This window comes from Medicago sativa, chromosome 3 (assembly GCF_051527215.1).
Source record: "Medicago sativa cultivar Bolivia chromosome 3, Bolivia_mono, whole genome shotgun sequence".
In the NCBI taxonomy this organism is placed as follows: Eukaryota; Viridiplantae; Streptophyta; class Magnoliopsida; order Fabales; family Fabaceae; genus Medicago; species Medicago sativa.
This window is the reverse complement of record NC_140751.1, coordinates 28,770,630-28,791,741: the sequence shown is the minus strand read 5'-3', so window position 1 is coordinate 28,791,741 and position 21,112 is coordinate 28,770,630. Positions and strand designations below refer to the sequence as shown.

The following is a 21,112-nucleotide window of genomic DNA, read 5'->3' as shown; positions in this document are numbered from 1 at the left end:
TCTTTCAGCTTCTTGACTCTTCTTCATCTCTTCAAAGTTGCCTTGAGTCATCTTCATGAAGTTCATCATAGTTTCCTCAAGAGCTGATGGCTTCCTTTGTTGTTGTTGAGGAGGAGTGAGCATTTGAGAGTTCAAAGCATTGTTATTTGAGTAGCTTAAATTTGGATGCTTATTGATGCCTGAATTGTAGTATTGATTCTGCCTTTGATAACCTCCCATGAAGTTAGCTTCTTCACTTGATCCTTCTGGAACACACTCACCGTTGGGATGTTCTTCACCACATAAGTCACATTTGATTGCAGCTACTTGTTGTTGCTTATGAGCCAAAGTGAAGCCTTGAAACTCCTTAGTTAGAGCTTCGATTTGTTTGTTCATAGCTGCTTGGTTCGCAAGGATAGCAGTTTGTTCACTCACCCCAAACACTCCTCTTTCTTTCTTTTTAGCTTGATCACGATACTCATTGCCAGCCATGTTTTCAATTAGAGCTTGTACTTCATGATCAGTTTTGCTTTTGAGACTACCTCCCGCGGAAGCATCTAAGAACATTCTAGTGTTTGGAGTCACCCCCTCGGTGAAGATTTGGAGGTATTGTTTCTCGGTGAACTCATTATTTGGGCATCTCTTAAGAAGTAAGTTAAATCGCTCCCAAGCATCATATAATGATTCACCTTCTCCTTGCTTGAAGTTAGAGATCTCCATCTTCTTTTCCCAATATTTAGACATAGGGAAATATTTCTCCAAGAACTTCAGCTCTAACTCTTCCCATGTTTGGACAGTCCCGTTTGGTATTGTCAGCAACCAATCTTTTGCTCTTCCCGTCAAGGTGAAAGGAAACAGCCTTAGCTTCTTTTGTGCTTCAGTCACGGTGGCTGGTTGCACACAAAACTCGCAGGTTTCAGCAAAGCGGCTCAAGTGTTCATGAGGACTCATAGCTTCAGTCCCATCGAATTGCTTGTCCCTCAAACCGTTGAGGACAGTTGTCTTGATGTCGAAAGCTACAGGGTTAGCTGGTTGAAAAGTGTGGGTCAGTTGACCGCGATGAGTGGCTAACCCGTAGTCTCCTAGCTTAGGTCTCGGTGGTACAACTCCTTCTCCTTCCATAGTTGCAGATTTAGGAGAAGAGATTGTTTCAGATTCAGTTGAGAGTGGCTCCGGTATTTGTTCTCGAACACCCGGTGGAACGGACTGAGCTAACCTTTGCGATCGGACAGCTTTCCGAAGTGCTCTAGCAGTCCTTTCAATTTCCGGATCGTATTCTAGGTCGTCTGAGCTCTGTTTACCTCGCATAAACAGCAAAATACCTTAGTAGCACTGCACAACGCAAAGTAATCAAATGAATATGAAAACAGAAAAATAAAAATTAAAAACAGAAAAGTAAATTGCAAAAACCCTAAATTATAACGTAATTGCCTTGTTGAAATAATTCAACAGTCCCCGGCAACGGCGCCAAAAACTTGATAGGCGTTTGGCAAGTGCACCAAATACTATCGAAGTAGTAAAAATATCGATCCCACGAGGACTGTTTTAACTTCAATAATTCAATTGCGTTATAAGAATAGGATGTGTAAAAGTTTATTTTAATTTGCCACTAGGCGGTAGATTTGGTTTGATTTTAATTAAATCAAGTAACAGAAAATAAAGATTTGGTTAAGAAAATATGAGAGAAAGATGAGATCAGATCCGTCGAATCCTCTAAGTTCCCCTAATTGGTCTACTGCACCTATTTGTTATGAACCCTCTTTTAGTTTACGACGATTAACAAGTTAGCCCTAATCAATCCCTTGAGTTAGGACCCTCTTCTTAAACTACAGCCCCTAATTCCTTAGGTGGTCTAATAATTCTTGAAGGTTTTACCGAACGTTAACCTATTATCACTAACAAACGATTATCTATTCCTAGACTAACCCTGTTTATTAGAACAATTCAATTAGGTCTAAGTTGAAAGCCATGGTCAGTGGTCATTCATTCTCACGAAATCAAGTTATATGTGATCAAGATATAAAAAGCATTAAGAACAATTGAATTGAATAAACTAGAATTGAATTCATAAACAAAATAGAGTTTCACAGCAACATGTGTCAATTAGGGTTACAAAGATTCATCTCGGATCTAATCTCTAAGAGATTTAGCTACTCATAATCGAGTTTACAAATAGCATAATCAATGAAATAATTAAAACATACATGAATTGGTAAAAGGATGAAGAAATCGCCCTTCTAGCCGTCTCCGATGTCTCAAAATCGCACTTTGCTCTCCAAAATCGTAACTCTTGTTCTTCAGATTGAGTGCAGTATTTATAGAAGTCATGGGCCTGACCCGTCAAAATCGCGCCGCGCCATGTATATAGGCGTGCCGCGATTTCCCTCAAACAGGGAGGATGTAATTTTGCTTCAAAAATCGCAGCACGGCTTGAAATTGGCGTGGCGCGATTTCCTTCGAACAGACTTCAATATTTAAGCTTTTTGCACTCCAGAACAGTATAAATTGCATGAGAACTCTATCAAAATGTCACAATAAGTCCCTAATATTAATAACAAAGACAACCAAAGATGTGTGTAGGAGGGGTCACGGTGATACAAGAGTTGAGTTGGAGAGTAATTGGCTAGATTCTTTTGAGGAAGGATATTAAGAAGATATGTGGCCATTTGAAGAGCATGATGCCAAAATGAGGGAGGAACGGAAGAATGAGCGAGCAGAGTGCGAATCATGTTGTTAATAGTGCGTATCTTACGTTCCGCCTTGCCATTTTGAGATGATGTGTGAGGGCAAGAGAAACAAAAAATAAGACCATTATCAACACAATATTTATGAAATATTGAATTATTATATTCACGCCCATTATCACATTGAAAACATTTGACAGTTTGAGAAAATTGTGTGCGAATTTGATTGGAAACTGAAATGAACATTTCAAAAACTTGAGACTTGTTGCTTATAGGAAATGTCCACAAAAAATCAGAATAATCATCCAAGAATAAAACATAATACCGATGACCAGAGGAACTTAAAATTGGTGATGTCCATAAATCACTGTGTAAAATATCAAATGACATTAAAGTAACATTTTTGGATGAATTAAAAGGCAACTTAACATGTTTGCCAAACACACAAGAATTACAAATAGTCTTAGTACTCAATTGTTCACTACTAATGAACTTATTTTTATGAAGAGACTGCAAAATAGAAGAACTAGGATGACCAAGGCGTCTGTGCCAGAGACTGGAAGCAAGACCAGCAAAGTGAGAGGGAGAGGTGACCGGATAGAGATCTCCGAGGCTATTACATCTCATGAGAGAAATCCCCGTCTGAAAGTCAAATATCGAGAAACCAAATGGGTCAAATGACACAGAAACATTATTGTCAGTTGTGAGTTGTCGCACAGAAATCAAATTTTAATAATTTGTGGTGTGTGTAAAACATTGTTAAGGTTTAAGGGTTTCTGTTTGTGAGATGTAGGTAAAGTTGTGTGACCAGACCCTTGAATTGGAATACCTTGTCCACTACCAACAATCAACTTCTGATTTAAATGACTCAAATTAGAATAAGATGAAAGATTACCTTGCGATGCGGCTGTATGGGACGAAGCTCCAGTGTCCATGTACCATGTGCTATCCGGAGGAGTGAGAGACATAGTATGCATAGCAGCTGCAATGTCAGTGGGGTGCTGGTGAAACCGTAGCAGTGTGAGCTTGAGGGCGCTGACCTAGAATGCCCGGCTGCCTTGAAGGACCGGTGGGACGAGTCCACTGAGATGTAGGATAAGGGCAAGGAGGCACACCCCAAGGAGGTGGGGTCCAACCCCAAGGAGACCAGGGTGGATACTGCTGCTGCCAGGGCTGAGAAGGCCAAGAAGAAGCTACTGCCGCGGGTCCAAAGGGGCCATCGGAGCGTGAACCCCACGCTGTCCACGCCCTCCGGGGCGATTCTGATTGTTGCGTTTACGTCCAGATCCAGAGTGGTGACTGCTGTGATAATATTTCAAATAAGTGATGATATTTTTCTCTATCAATTTAAATCTTTCAATTGTTTGTTGTCTTCTTGATGTGAGTTTTGACATCTTTTATTAAATGTACATTTGTTTGTATTTTGTTAGGGTGTTTGATTTTAACATTGATTTTATTCTTTCCACTACCTACATGTGATAACAACAATGGAAATTCCAGGTGCAAGCGATGAAAGTTGTAGGTTTTATTCAAAAGAAGACAACACGGTGTTAAATGATTTCAATGAAATATTTAAATTTTGTAATGATGTATAGATTTCACTTACCGTTGGATTGAAGAAGCATTCATCCAAATTGTTGTAGAGTAGAATAATAAGCTCAAGTTATTCAAAATTTACAATTCTCAAGTTCTTTTGGTATTCTTCCATTTGACAAATTCACAACAAGATCAACACTTTCAAGATATTCAAATGTGAGATATTGTACGTTATAATTTAAGTAGAACTAGAAACATTTTTTAAATTATCATGAATTATTATTGTTGAAATAAATTCTCCTGAGTTATTTTTTAAAATTTATGTTTCACATGCGATTTGATGTACTACGAAGAAGTTCAGTTAGCTAGGGAGTTAGTGTAATCAGGAATACTTGAATTGCATGTATAATTATTGTCAATGCAATTGAAGTTAGGCTCAAAAGTTCACCATGAATGGTTAATAAATATATTAGAACACAGAGATGAATATAACAACAAAAAAAAAAAACTTCCCTTAGATTACTTGGTTGCAGGATTCTCTTCTGAACCTTGTGGTCCTCGGTTCTAGACGTGGCATCTTTAAAAAAAACAAACACTTGAACTTATAGTAAGCGAAAAAACTTCCCTTACACAATCAGTTTTATTTCAGGTTCGAGACGTGGTATAATCGTGTATGTTCCTTCCAGCAGAGAAGAAGAGTAACTGCATAACCTGAACTCTAATTCCTGTTGCTGCTGGAACATTTCTTTCATATTGGATGCATTTGAGTTGTCCAAAGCACCATCTCTGTAGTTATTAAACCCTAATATAATAATGCCAGTGTCAAATATCCTAACAAGCAATATTCTAATGACATTAATGGTAAATTATTCTAACAGTAATTCTTTTTAACAAGCTAGTTCTTCACATGCAAACTTATCGTTCACCTTTCCTTTTTCAAAAGATAAAACTTATAAACTTCTAAGCTTTCAGCCCTTTTGCTGAACACTCAAGTTCTATAGCTTCCATGTGGACATTATGCGACATGAAAGGAGTCGTAGTAGAAATGGGAAGAGTGGAATGAAGAATCTAATTGCTTTCTTTCATAAAAGGCAAAGTAGTAAACATTTCAAGCAAAGTAGTAAACATAAAAGGTTCCAACATTTCAATGTGATAGAACAATTGATCACAAGTATCACTTATTGAACCAAACTATTAATAAAGGTAGCCTCACCAATTGGCTTTTTAAACAATGTCTATATTGGATATAAAATAGTCTTGGCTATAATTGCAACAAAAGAAGCACCTTTCTTAGAACACTAAATTTGGTGAATACAAGTGATCTTGCAAACTTAGTTGCCGCCGTGTTTTACATACAGTTAAGTCACGTTAAATGGCAACAGAAATTAGTCACGTTAAATGGCAACAGAAATTGCTAGTAGTAGAGTAAGTATATAGACATAGCTTATATTATGAAACAGAAATAGAAAAGACAGAATAAATTCAAAAGCAGCACGACAAACTTAATTTACAAGAAAATTGTAAGAGACATATCATCTCTTTGCTAATTCAAAAGACGGTTTGGTAAACAGAAACCAAATAAACCAAAGGTCATCAGATAACATTTTAATTTTTCCTTCAGAAGAACGAAATAAAACACGCAAATAAACAAAGCTATTATATAATCGGATCTAATAAAACACGCAAATAAACAAAGCTATTATATAGTCAGAGTCTAATAAAACACGCAAATAAACAAAGCTGTTATATAGTCAGAGTCTCATCAAAGCTTTTTAACCAGATCACTCCACCGTCATTGGTTGGGTTATGCAGCACCTGAACCTAGCCTTCCGGACTGTTGTCATGACCTCATTCTCGGCACTTTCAAGCATTGCTACAATTTCAGCAAATGGTGGCCTAACATCAGGGTTGGAATCCCAGCACCTTGTCATGATTTCACGGAGAACAGGCAAACAATCATTGGGCACGATTGGGCGGACGTTTCTGTTGACAACTGCAAATGCTGCCTGTACTGCTGTCATGTTCTGAAATGGAAGCATACCAGTGATGAGCTCCCAGAGAACAATCCCAAAGCTATATACATCCACTTTATGCGTGTAAGGCCTATGTTGGATCATCTCCGGAGCCATCCAACGGTATGTTCCAGTCTCGGGAGTCATTCCTTCAGTATGCACCTCAATCCGAGCGACTCCAAAATCAGCAATTTTGATTGACTTGTCACCAAAAATCAATAGGTTGTCAGATTTCAAGTCCCTGTGAATCAACCCTAGACCATGAACATAAGCCATGCCTCTTGCAACATCCAAAGCTTGTTTGACAGCTTGTTTGAGGGGAACTGCTCGGTTTTGACGCTGGGTTAAGAACTGTCGAACTGATCCACCCTTAGCATACTCAGTAACGATGCACCAGACCATAGGTTTACGGCATGCACCTATAAAACGAACTATATTGGGATGCTTCAATGTAGCAAGCATCATAACCTCCTGCTGAAATTGTTGTTCCATCAACGGAGCATTACTTTCATGCCTCTCCAAGATTTTGATAGCGACATCCTCCCCGTTGTAAGTACCTCTGTAGAGTTTCCCAAAAGATCCTTGCGCAAAAGCCTCGCCCATATTCAGCTTCCTCAGATCAATCGTCCACTCTTCAAAATTTTCAAGCCCTACCGTCGGAGAACTATAGTCCATCAGAGCATGAGCTAAAGCATCATTACTCGATGCATGAGTGACTCTTCCCCGAAGATTGGCGCTGTGGGCAACCGAGTAGTTATCGTTGGCGTGCCACTTCAACCCTTGGTGATCTAACATGCGGGTATGGGAATCATTGGACCCAACACTGCTGTTATTGGTACCCTCACCAAGCATGGTATTACTCTTGTTGAGATCTATTGGAAACATTTTTTTCATCAAGGAATACCAAACTTTGCTGTTTCTTTGCAAACTAAACCGCAAAGACAAAGAAAAAATAAAGTATATAATTTTGTTTAGGCAATATATCTTTCAATTAAATGGAGTTTGATTGCACTGCCAAAAAAAATGGAGTTTGATTTTGTAATTGAAAGAGATGTAAAATTAGAAACTTTTTTAATGGAAATAAATAACATTTTAACCGATTATATATATATATATTCTTTTTGAAAGAATATTTTTATTTTTTCTAGTCAATATTATAATCTCCATGAATATATATTTTATATTTTTGATAATTTATATGATTTATCTTTTGTGTTTTTTTTAGGATTAGATTTTTATTTTTCTACTAATAGTTGAATTTTTTTTTATATTTTTATTTTTTGATGAAAAAATATATTTTGTTGTTACTGTGAATAATGAATTTAATATTTGATATGAATGTGATTTTATATTATTATGGATGTAATCGTATGTAATAAATTCAAATTAACATCCTTTTAAATGTTTTCAAGTAAATATAATACTTCTTCTTTTATTTTATGGAGACTATGGTACGTTATTCCCTTTTATATTCCATAATTGTAATTATAATTTGATTTTCTATAATTGTAATTTCTATATTTGAAACATTGTGATAGACATATGTGTACTTTTTTTATGCATTTGATTTTGAGATGTCACGTGTACTTGTCCTATTTTTTATTCTAAATAAATGTATGTTTAAGAGAAGAGATTGTAATTTCTATATTTGAAACATTGTGATAGACATATGTGTACTTTTTTTATGCATTTGATTTTGAGATGTCACGTGTACTTGTCCTATTTTTTATTCTAAATAAATGTATGTTTAAGAGAAGAGATGGCACAAATGAAAATTAGTCCATATTTCTTATAAAAATAATCAAAAAGTTTTACATTTTTTTCTTATAAAAAGAACCAGCATGATTTATTTATTTATATAATAAACATTTAGCTTGCAAGAGTTTCTTTTATTTGTTAATCAACGTTAATTGCTTACTTGTATATGTATCATGTACCCTTCAAAAAAAAAAAGCATATGTATCATGTACATATAATGGCTTATTAAAAATTAGAATTGCATCAATAATTTTTTTTTGGGTGCAATTGTATTAATCATTTAATTTAATGACTTCACACAAACACATGCCTTCTTCCCATTTTCAAATTCGAAATTCTAAATTCTATTTTTAGTAATAAAAATCAAAATTTTATTTAGTTTGTCAACTAACGAAAAATCCTGTATTCTTTAATGACATATATAATTGTCTATAAAAATATTCCATAATTTTAGGCCATCATTTCATGAGCAATTATGGCAATTTTCTGGCCTATTTATTTTTTTTTTAAAAAAAGAAGTATTCTTTATTTTGTCTATTTCATTTTTTTATTGGTCTATTTCTTTGCTACCATGAATATTTCATATTGTTTAAATACTGCAGTATACATTGAATATAATGTCATTGCAAGAGGTTTTTTTCATATGCAAATTATTATTTTGTTACTTTTCAATAACAAGTCCATATTCATCAACAAATTAAAAAATAAAACCACTATGAATATTACATACTCTAATATGACTAAAAAAAAACAAAAATTAGTGAGGGAAAACATGAAATGCCGCTCTAATTCCATCACTAAATTTTGCAACCAAGGGAATTTGTGAGAGATTTTATTTTTTTCGTCACTAATTTCCCTCCCTAATTTTGCTTTTCGTAGTGTGTTTTTTCTTAATAATTATTCATGATGCATTTTTTGAATGCAAAAAGCGTAAAATCGAAATCTAATTTAAACCAAGAAAAAAGAAAGAGCAAAGAGAGGAAAATAGCGAAGGTTTTTTTTTTTTTTCTTAGGGAAGAAAATAGTGAAGCTTGTGTCGTTTTGAGTTTTTCATTTTTAATGACTATCTCGTAAAAGACCTGTGTGATATATAAAAATAATTAGATTTTTTTTTTTTTTTTAAGGAATTAGATAGTATTGTCAAAAGTTTAAAGATGTTAAATGAAATCTGTTAAATAGTTGAATCACAACCAATTGTGAATTATATATGCTTATATACGAGAAACAAATTTTAAACAAAAGGCGCCATATTAAATTGCAAAGGGGTATTGAGGATAGTTGCTAACGGAGACCAGATTTTTCTTGCAAAAGGGCATTCAAAGAACAGGTGAAAAGAAGATTCAAAGAAATTGAGCATTGGCTCCTATGGTGGATAAAGCTTTCCAAGTTGGTTGGGAGATTTTTCGTTTTCTAACGTGGAGCAATTACACATCACTTGTGGATTTGCACTTAGAAGAATTGCTGTGATGGACTTGCCTCCTTTCAACTGAATGGTTTTCCAGCGCTCCAGAGTCTTTCCATTGAAGGATGTAGCTTTCTGGAGTCTATTTTTATTTCAGAAAATGTCTCCCTTGGCCAGTCAACTCTCCAATCACTTCAGGTCAGCCACTGTGATGCATTTAGATCACTACTTCAACGAATGGACACCCTAACCGCTCTTGAAAGCTTGACTCTCGACAGTTTATCATCATGTGGGAAAGGAGTTTTCCTCCCTCCCAAGTTTCAGCCAACACATTCTCGATCTATGACAAGCTAAGTACTGCACCTGTGACTGAATGGGGTCTCCAAAACCTTAGAGCTCTATCGGATTTGGAAATTGGAGGAGATAATATTGTTCACACCTTGCTGAAAGAGCAATTGCTGCCCAATTTCCTTGTGTCTCTGACAATAGCTAATCTCCCTGAAATGAAATGGTTAGAAGGAAATGACGCTTCATCATATCTCAATGAAAAATCTTATATTTAAATTTTGCTCAGGGCTCGAGTCTTTTCAAGCCATGTGGCCTTCTTTTCTGAAATCACTTGTATTTGTAAGTTGTCCAAAACTTAAGTCCTTGCCAGACATGTTGCCTTCCTTTTTGGAATCATTGAAATTTGATGATTGTCCAAGAGACCAAGACGTGGTTTATTGCCAAGAGATGAATTTCCCTCCTCTCTTAAGCTATTGAATATTAACGGATGCCCGCTATTAACAGCAAGGTATGCCAATCGGAGAAGTCGTCATGTGTCCAAGATCGCTCACATCCCTGTCATAAAAATAAATTTTGAAGTGATAATATGAGCCATGGCAAAGGAAATGAAGAATCACACTTCCATTTCTGGTACCTTTTTTCTTTTATGTCGCCAGCCAATAATCTATCTCTTGATAAGTTAATGATATTACGAGTTAAATTCTGTTTAGTTGGCCATTCTTGTTTTCCTAAGAGGAAACTTCAAATATTAACTGACAAGAATAGTCAATCTTGGGTTGTCTGCAATTTTGTTATATAAAACCAGTTTACAGCCTCGGTTTTACAGAAGAAACCATAACAACTTCTTCCCCCTTTATATAGATTTATATAGATTTTTAAATACATGAAAGTTTTTATTTCTTATTGTGGTTGTATATTAAAGCAACGTTGAGAGTCTAATTTCAAGGCTTAATAAGATTATGTTTAAAGCAATGATACAAATTGATTTGATACAGGTCATTGGTGAATCAGTTTATCTTGTGGGAAATTCACTTGGAGGATATCTGCATTATATTTTACCGCATGCTACCATCATTTAGTGAAAGGCACTACTAAATCATATTGCTTAATTACAATGCGAAATTGTGCCTGTTCTAGTATAAAATGATTGCAGAATTGTTTGAAGTATATGACTTTATTTTTATTTGCTTTTTATTTTTGTCAATTTGTTCTTCCATCTTTTCATTATTTTAGTTGTGTATTTCTGAGTTAGTAATTTTCTTTTATGTTAATGTTACTATAAATTAAATTCTACTTAACTGTTCTTTTTTTTTTGGTCTTAGATGAAGTGGTAATCCACTGAAAATAAACCCACACACAACTGTGAGGTCCCGGGTTCGAACCCGGGTCATGACGTCCGGCCTTGCAATTTCGGCATTTGCCAGTTGAGCTAGGACTTCTAGACAAATTCTACTTAACTGTTCTACTCCCACCCTTTTGTTTGTGAGAGGGAAATACAGATATTTTAACTAACAAGAACAAAAATCATGTGTTTCTGGAATTTTCTTATACAGTCACATTTTATTTAATTAATTTTGCAGAGGCATATAACTTCTTTCCCATTAATATAAAGTTTTAGATATGCTTAAAATTTAGAGCAGCAACTAAATGAAGGTTTAATATTTATTGTATGTGCAAGAGAGGATGATTCTTCACATGTTATCATATCCATTTATACTTTCTCTACATTTTTCGCGTTGAAGCCCGTCATGAGAAAAAAATTAATGGTTTTACTTCCAAGAATATCTCAGTCCTGTAACTCTTAACATTTGATTTTTCAAGAATAACTTACTCAAGCAGCAACTGGAGTAATCTAGAGTTCATGTATATCTGAACCAGAGCTTAACAACCAAGTTAGAGAAACAACTCTAGTTTTAGATGTTGCTTTGCATAATAAGATTCGGATTTATTTAACAAAAATGTAAACCAATAATTTAGAAATCGTTCTTGTTAAGTATATTCTAATATTGATAAAAATTGCATGCTTGCTAGCCATACTTTGTTTCCACTGTTCTTTACTGTGGTCAGTCATGCATATACAGACCTGATTCAACTTGTCGTTTCTCTGAATTTTTAAAGTCTCATCCATGGTTCTAAATTGTGCCCGATGTTGCTGCAATTGTATTTGTCATGCCGGGTTGGAACGATTGTATTACCTTTCCAATTATGTTTAAATTCTTCAAACCCACTCTCACCAAAAGACCTCTCCACAGCTATCTTTGGAATAATACAACAAGTTTGATTCGTGTAAGGAATAGTTTCAATATTTCCTAATAATTAGAGCCTTGGGCGGGGGGTGTAAATAGCAACACCTTATGCAGTGGACAAGGATGATTACTTTTTTTTTTGACAAGGAGGGATGGTTACTTATCTTACTCTCTTTTACATGCTTAAATCCATTGTTGGCAAAATTCCGATTTTTTTTTTTGAAGAAGCTCTTTTGCTTCCGACTTAAATTTTAAATTCTAAAATTTAGAATTTTATGACTTTGCTCACCTTCAACGATTTAAATTCATTGCAGAATCTCAAAACATGTAAAGTCCTAGTAAAATCTCATCAAAATAGTGAAATCCATGCAAAATCACAGGATTTTAAAAGATTTTGAAGAATTCTGGTAATTATTTTGATAAAAGGTCAATTTTATCCCGGTTTATACCCGTGATCCGGTTTTATAAATACATGAAAGACCAATCTTTGTCTAAGTTGTTTAGCATTATTATGACTACTAAGGCTTTATTTGGGAGTTTGGAGAGGAGGGGAAGGAAAAGTTTTGAGGTGACAATAATATGGGGGAAAATTGAAAAATCTTTTACATTTTTTGGAAGAGTATTTTTTGAGAGAGTGATAAATTAATGATTATGGTTAATATATTTTTAATTTTCAGAATATTATAACAACATATATGAAATTTGAAAAATTCGAACTAGGTACCTCAAGCTTCCATTTCAAAACTATTACCACTAGGGCACTAATGATTTTGACAACATGTGATTGCTTCAATGTTATGCATTCAACACAAATCTTGAGTCCTATTTATTTCAGTCTCACAATCTCTAAATTATTTCTCATCATCATGCAATTGAACCTAATAACCATAACCCCAGCCTTTTTGGCGGGCCTAATTAATTTTTATGAAAAATAAGTTCTGTAAGGAATTGAATCAGGTAGTACATGAAAAGTTCATTTTTTTAAAGTCACCAACGTCATTGCAATTCCTTTTTTTATAGCAGTTCCTTTTCATTATTATTTTTTCTTTCAATTACCAAATAACAGTTCCTCTTTAGTATTATTTGTTCTTTCGATTACCACATAATCATTCCTTTTCATACTTATTTTTTTATTTCGATTACCACGTAGCAGTTTCTTTTTCTTTTCATTTTTATAGTTTTAACAACCTTTGTGGTTGTGACCAATTTTTTGGTGCTGACTTTTGTATATATTTATTCTTTTGATTTGTCTTTTTTATTGTAGTCCATCTTTTGTTTTTGTTGCTTTTTGAGTTAGTATTTGCATATGATATTAACGCATAGTGAGATCAATTATCCCATTCATGCATATATCAAATTATCCCACTAATAAAATATTTTATAGATCATAATGTGCCTCTAATTTGAAAAGAAAGATGAATGAGAAACAAACCAATGAAATAAAAATATTTATCCTCGAATCCTAACTCTCTAAGAACAAATATTTGGAGATGTGTAGAAATAGAAAATAATGGATGAAGAGTGGGAGAAAATCAATGTCAAGAAATGGAATGGAGAAAGAAAGATGAGAAAGAGGAAAAAAAGGAAAGAAAAATAAATAAGAGAGAGAAACTGTATCATGATAAAGTGATACGTGGAAGAGACGGAGACGAAACTAGATGTCAAGGTAGAGTTTTCAATGAGAATCAAAGTTGCACTGACTATTAATAAAAGTCAAGGACAATCACTTAATCATGTTAGAGTATATCTTCCAACACCAATATTCTCATATGGTAAATCATATGTTGCAGTTGCAAGAGTGACCTCAAGAAAAGGTTTGAAGATATTGATAACCAATGAAAATGGTGAAGATGATGACACCGTTGCATCAAATGTGGTTTACAGAGAATTTTTTAGAAATGTGTAATAATTTGTATCTACTTTTAGATTTTAAATGTTTTTTGTTGTTTATGTCTCTCACAGACTAGAAGTTCAATATAAACAACAACATTAACGTTTTCATGAATAGTGAATCACGACATTAAAGAGCCAAAGAATATAAAGAGCCAAAAATTGGTCTCTTGAAAAAAAAAACGACCCTACTTTCCAAGGACAAAAGGAATGAAATAGATAATTCTAATTGCAACAATGGTTTTCAAATCCCTTTTCAAACGACATTAACCATATCAGGCAACATTCCAACGTCTTGATTTGATAGCTTTTCAAGGACTCTTAATGATGACACTCTGCAACATCTTTCAAATCCTTCTCTATATAAGGAGTTGAAGACCTGAAGAAATTAACAAGACTCTGCAAGTTTAACTAGTTCCCTTACTCTATTAAATTCAAAAGCGCATAAACACTTAATAATTTTTTAACAATTTCATATCTTATAAATTTTAAAGTCTTAAGAGTCTTACTCCTTGTTGTAATTGTTTACACCTTTGATTGTATATCAAGTGTAAAACCAAACAATCTTTTATTTGATTAAGTTAGATTGTATGAAGTCTCTTTCAGTTGTGATTGGACATTAAAAGTCTCTTGCTTTTGTGCTTAAGCATTTGGAACTCCTTGCTTGTGTGCTTGAGTCTTTGTAATCTTTAGTGAATATAGTGAAAATCCCTTGAAAGTGTAAGGGGACCGGACAACTCCTGGTTTGTGGGAGGAACCAGTATAATTGTTTTGTGTCTCTCTTTCTCTCATTCTCTCTGTGTTTTTTATAATCTGCTGGACTCAGAACACAACCCATTGAGTCTCTGATCAACGAAACACTTAGAAAAAGCCAACACAATTCACCCCCCCCCCCCCTTATGTTTTTATCACCTTTAATTGGTATCAGAGCACGACCTATGCTCAACCACTTAACCGTGTCATAGAAAAGATCCTAATAGAAAAACCATATCTAATGATTTTGGTACTGGTTTTGGTACAGGTGGTACTGCTATACCATTTGACTACAACAACAAAAATTCTACCTCTTAGAAGAACAATTTTTCTGTAAGTTCTCCATCATTTAATGGAGATGCTACTCAGTTCTTATAGTGGAAAATAAAAATATACAATCACATCATATGAGTTGATGATGAGCTGTGGGACATCATTGAAGATGGTGTTACTTTTCCTGTTGATGCAGAAGAAATGGTAGTGGATAGAAAGAGTTTGATTGAGGCTTAAATAAAAATGGCTTAAATATGGAAATGGTCCCTGCAAATATCTGGCGTTATGGTTTTACTCCCTGTAAAAATATTTTTTTGGTTTTAGTCCCTGTAAATATAGAATATTTGGTTTCGGTCCTTGGTATTTTGTTTTAGTCCTTGTAAAATCATTTCATATTGAAATTGGTCCCTATAATATTCATTTTAGTTCGCATTTTGAGGGACTAAAATCAAATATTCTACATATTACAAGGACCAAATCCAATATGAATCAATTTTACAAGGACTAAAACAAAATACCAAGGACCAAAACCAAATTTTTTATATTTGCAGGGACTAAAACCAAAAAAATATTTTTACAAGGACTAAAACCAAATTGTCAGATATTTCCAGGGACTATTTTCATATTTAAGCCAATAAAAATCTACATGAAGCATCATAGAGTACATGATATTCTTGTGGAAGCTTTGCCTCATCCAGAATACACCAATATTGTTGATAAATCCACTGCAAAAACCATATTTGAGCCACTGTGTTCTACTTAAAGAAACCATCAAGTAAAAGAAAGCACTGGTATGAGCTTTTCAGAACGAAGGAGGATGAAGATATTGAAACCATGTATTCAAGGTTTCAAACTCTTGTATCTGGCCTTTAAGTTTTGATTAAGATTTCACGATGAACCTCTAATTATTTGTTTGATTCAATTAATAAAGTTTTCTATTCAATTTATTATTCAATTCCTGATTTAATTTGTACATGTCCAGTTCCACGCTCAATGCATTTTCAATGTAGATTAACCACAAGAAGTGGGTCTACAAAAAAAAAAGAATATAAAGAGCCAAAAATTGGTCTCTTGAAAAAAAATCTACTTCCAAGTTATTTTATCAGCCTACTTTACTAAATATATCCCACCTTGACCTAAGCCTTTTATAATCCTAAAAGACCTCTAAAATATGTAAATAAAGTGATCTTGAATGTTTGTTTATAATTTCTTCAAGTACATAGCAAAGTGCTTCCACATGAGGACTAGAATAGAGAAATGTCATGACCAACCTTATTGGCTGTAGGAGGTACATACATGTATCTTGAAAAAGAGTGTCGTTGAGAGCATGAACATGTTTGGTTTGCATGAAAGTGGTAAGTTAGTGTTCTGAATTCGATGAGAAAACAAACCATTAACAAACTTGATGTGTGGAGCAAGGGATAGTCAAGCAACCAAAACAAAGTGTATGGAACAATTATAAACACAAGCCAAAAGTAGAAAACAGCGAGAGAGAAAGGAAGAGAGAACACAAAAAAATTTGTTGACCCAGTTCGGTCCAAATTGACCTAGTCTGGGGGAGAGAGCAGCCCTCCGTTTCACTATAATGATGAGTAACTTTACAAAAGAGATATCAATGAGTTACAAGAATAAGTCTCCTGCCTAATTCTACCAAAGCCCAAATCTCTTCCTGTGACCAAGAGACTCAATCCTAATAGTGTTTCCCAAGGTGAATCAACCCTCAAACCCTAGTGTTTGTTCCCAAGAGATAAACTCTATAAAAACGCTAGTTTTTCTGTTGCTTTTCTAAACCCTTGTTTCAGCCCCCTCTATCTTAAGGTTTACACCGATACAATGTCTATATTTATAGTAAAAGCATCCCTCATAAATTGGAACCAAATCAGGCCGATAAAAATACTTTTTATTTTTATTCTTCTGCGCGAAATTGTACTCCAATTTTTCCAGATCGTGCTTTGATTTTTTACGAATGGGAAGTGCCAATTCTGGTCCAAAAATCGTACTCCGATTTTGACAGCTTCAGCAAACTTCAATTTCTCTAATTTTGAGTCACTTTCACAACAATCTTCATCTTGACTCTAAATTAGTGATGATGTCAAATTTAACATCAACCACCATGCTGCTCTTTCCCTTGCTTCCTACTACACCAAGTAGCTCCACAAGTTTACACCCTAACCACTTCAATCATCAGAATGCCTTCCGCCCTTTTGAAGATCCTTGTGTCCAAACTACTCAAGGAATTTTAGGTAGTTCCACAAGTATACACCTTAACCCCTTCAGCCATCGAAATGTCTTCCGCCTTCTCGAAGGTCCTTGCAGTCCAACTACACTAGGAATTTTAGGTAGTTCCACAAGTATTTACCTTAACCTCTTCAGCCATCGGAACGTCTTCCATTTTCACCAAGAGTCCTTGCAGTCCAACTACACTAGGAAATTTAGGTAGTTCCATAAGCATTCACCATAACATCTTCAACACAGGACATCTCCCGCTTCCTTGAAGGTCTCCTTGCATCCAATCACCTTTGGCCTTTTTTTAGGGTAATCCCGCAAGCTATGCTATACATTCTTCAACCTCCGGAATGCCTTCCGTCTTCATGAAGAATATCCCTTGCTCACCATAGAGCATAGCACCCGAGGTCCTCCATAGCCGTACCATTACCGGTGTGTTCAACTCCACCTCAAGCTAAGCGTACTCCACCTCAACTAGCAAATGCGTACATCCCACTATGTCTTCAACCTTGAAACTCCACCTCAATAGGTAGATCATGAGTATTGTTACCTTCACTTCTCCAGACTGATCATGAGTATTCTTACCACCACCTCTCCTGGCTGATGTTAAGTGTTTAACGTCTCTCCAGACGACCACCGCTCTACCAGGCATCATTCTCAAGGTGAGAAACATCACCTTCTTCATCCTCCAAACAACACACCACCAAAGCACCCGCATCCTCAAGATGCACCTCAATAATCTCCAAATCATAAAGGATTTTGTTGAACTCCGTAAGTTACTCCATGATGGTCTTTGACTCCACCATCTTGAATGAGTAAAGTTATTGCTTTAGGAATTGCCGATGAGCCAAAGACTTTGTCATATACAAATATTTGAACTTTGATCACATCGATGCCGCGGTTCATTCCTTCGCTACTTCTCTCAAAACATTATCCCCGAGACACAAGACAAGGGCACTCATGGCCTTGTCCACCATCTCGGTCTTCTCCGCTCGTGACATGGTGACCAGTAACGCACCTTCAGCCTTCAAAGCTTTTTCACACGTTTGCTGTATTAACACCGCTTCCATCTTTACCTTCCATAACCCAAAATCGTTATCTCCGTTAAACTTCTCAATATCCCATTTCGAACCCATGGTACTTGATTATCCTCTGACCCTTGCCCCACGGTGGGCGCCAATTGTTGTGAATTCAATGAGAAAACACACCAATAACAAACTTGATGTGTGGAGCAAGGGATAGTCAAGCAACAAAAACAAAGTGTATGGAACAATTATAAACACAAGCCAAAAGTAGAGAACAGCGAGAGAGAAAGGAAGAGAGAACACAATTGACCTAGTCTGGGGGGAGAGAGCAGCCCTCCGTTTCACTATAATGATGAGTAAGTTTACAAAAGAGATATCAATGGGTTACAAGAATAAGTCTCCTGCCTAATTCTACCAAATGCCCCAATCTCTTCCCGTGACCAAGAGACTCAATCCTAATAGTGTTTCTCAAGGTGAATCAACCCTCAAACCCTGGTGTTTGTCCCCAAGAGACAAACTGTATACAAACCCTAGTTTTGTTGTTGCTTTTCTAAACCCTTGTTTCAGCCCCCTCTATCTCAAGGTTTACACTGATACAATGTCTATATTTATAGTAACAACATCCCTCATAAATTGGAACCAAATTAAATCAGGCCCATAAAAATACGTTTTATTTTTATTCTTTTGCGCGAAATCGTACTTTGATTTTGCCAAATCGTGTCCGATTTTTTACGAATGGGAAGTGCCAACTCTGGTCCAAAAATCGTACTTTGATTTTTCAAATCGTGCTTCGATTTTGACAGCTTCAGCAAACTTCAATTTCTCCAATTTTGAGTCACTTTCACAACAGTTAGCTAAGTTTCGAAATGTCATGGATGATGTTTTGGGAAACCTCTACGAAATGGTGTTTTCTCTCAAAATTTATGCAAATTTACATTTTTTTATTTTGTTACTTAAGAGAAAGCAAGATTTTAAGTTTAGGATTGTGATCACATGCCATCTTAAGTTATTTTCAATATGTTTTTCAGTCATTTTATTAGCAATTAGATTCAATAAAGAGGAGTTTTAGAGAAGTTGCTCATGGTTTAAGGGACATTTCGTAATATTTTCATAGCAAGTCATGCAATTATAGTTCTTCCCAAACCAAGCAATTCATAGGTGTTTTGTAAGTATTCTATTGAAAAATCATGTAATTCGGCAAAGTAGGACACCTCATGAAGAATTGGAAGAAATGGAATGAAGATTCAATAGGCCTTTGAAGATATTACAAGTTTATGTAAATATGTCCCAAGTCCCGATACCAATTTGGAGGAAGAAAGCACTCAAAAGATCAAAGAAAAAGGCAAAATCGCATAGGGAGCTAAAGCCACGTGCTCCGGGTGTGCAAAACATAGGGGAATAACCTTTTCTAGTACCTAATTGGAAACTTGTATATATATATATATATATATATATATATATAAGAACCTTCATTCACTTTTTCTCATCTATTAATCATGTTACTAAGATGAACTTCTATTTGTTTGTTGGATTCAAATAATTTAGGTCTTTTATTTAGTTATGTTTTAAAATTTATTTTATTTTTATATGCAAAAGGCTTAATGCTTCCGCAAATCATAGGGAGTGTGATATACCTAAGGATTTGGCTGAAAAGTGAAATAGGATGTAGGGATATTTCTAGACTAATTTCTGAATATTGCGTCTAAACCTTATTCTTTTCCCATAGTAAGATAGGGTTAGACCTATCCATTTAATCTACAAAGGACAAGTATGGTTATGTGGTGAACTTCTAAGATTATTAAGGTTATGTGGTTCTTTTAGATAACAATTTAGTAATATTAATTTTGTTTATGTTTCAATTACCTATGAGAGAGTAAGTCTCAACCTTAATAAATATTAGACCTCATATAGATCCCTATAGTATTGATGACCATGTAACCTGTATCGCACGTATGACCTTTAGGTGATCAATAGAAGCAAGTTGACATCTGGAGGAACGCTAAATCCCATCGAACTAGCCACTTAAATAGAACCATATCTCATATCTCATAACTGTCTGAACCAATCCAACAAACAAATAAAGGGGATTCAAAGAATCCTAATTGCTGCCACATTCTGCAATCAAAACCTTTACTTCCACAATCAACTCAGTCTCTTTGTACAATCAAATCAAATTTGCAAACTCCCCCCATTTATTGCTTTTGTTTATTGTTTTAATAACTTTAGCTAGTTGTCTAGTTGAAACGACAAACCATGTGGAGACAATCTTACTTGCTATGTTATTACTTGAAAACGGTTTGGTGCACTTGCCAAATATAGTCATCACCATGGTTTATCTCATTTGGTTTTCATGGCAAGGTTTTCACTGGATTTTTTCTTCAGTAAAGTTTTAATGAGGCATATACTAGATAAATATCCAAGTGGGGGTGAGTGTTATTAATATTATAAGTGGATGTCCATTTAACAACTGAATTATTTGGTCATACTATTAGATCATGCATTCCTGTTGTCATTCTTCCCCAAATCATTGTATTTCTCTATAATAAAATCCCCTCTCTCTCTTTTTCTTTTTTATTGTTCTAATTATTCAAAGAATTTCATGACTTTTATTTTATCAATGTTCTCTTCACCTTTATTCGTTAACCTGCTTCGAAATCACTTTGCGTGCACCTTTCTACTACTGTCACTTGAAATTAATTTATTTTTATTCCCCTTATGTGCACATTTCTCCTAAAGTTACTTGAAATGAAGTTATTTCCAGTATTTAATCTTTTGTTATTTTCCCTTTCTATTCATGAGTAGGTTATAAAATAATGAAAATTTAATTATTCAAAAATACAGGAATAGACTTTAACGACTACTATGCTTTGTTTGTGATCTTGTCTTCTTGTTGTGCTAAAGGAACAAACACAACTCATTAATATATACTTAAGAAAAGGAATAATTCCATATGACATCGCTAATTCAATGCGCCGAGGTGAGAAGATACTTACTTGGTATCTCATTTGTTACTTGCATATGACTGTTTTTTGTTTTTCAG

The 21,112-nt window shown here is 34.9% G+C and overlaps 1 pseudogene; it reads right to left on the bottom strand.

The window, feature by feature from the left end:
- Window positions 1-5,980: 5,980 nt before the first annotated feature.
- On the bottom strand, window positions 5,981-18,117 carry LOC146936945 (serine/threonine-protein kinase STY13 pseudogene; annotated as a pseudogene).
- Window positions 18,118-21,112: the final 2,995 nt, after the last annotated feature.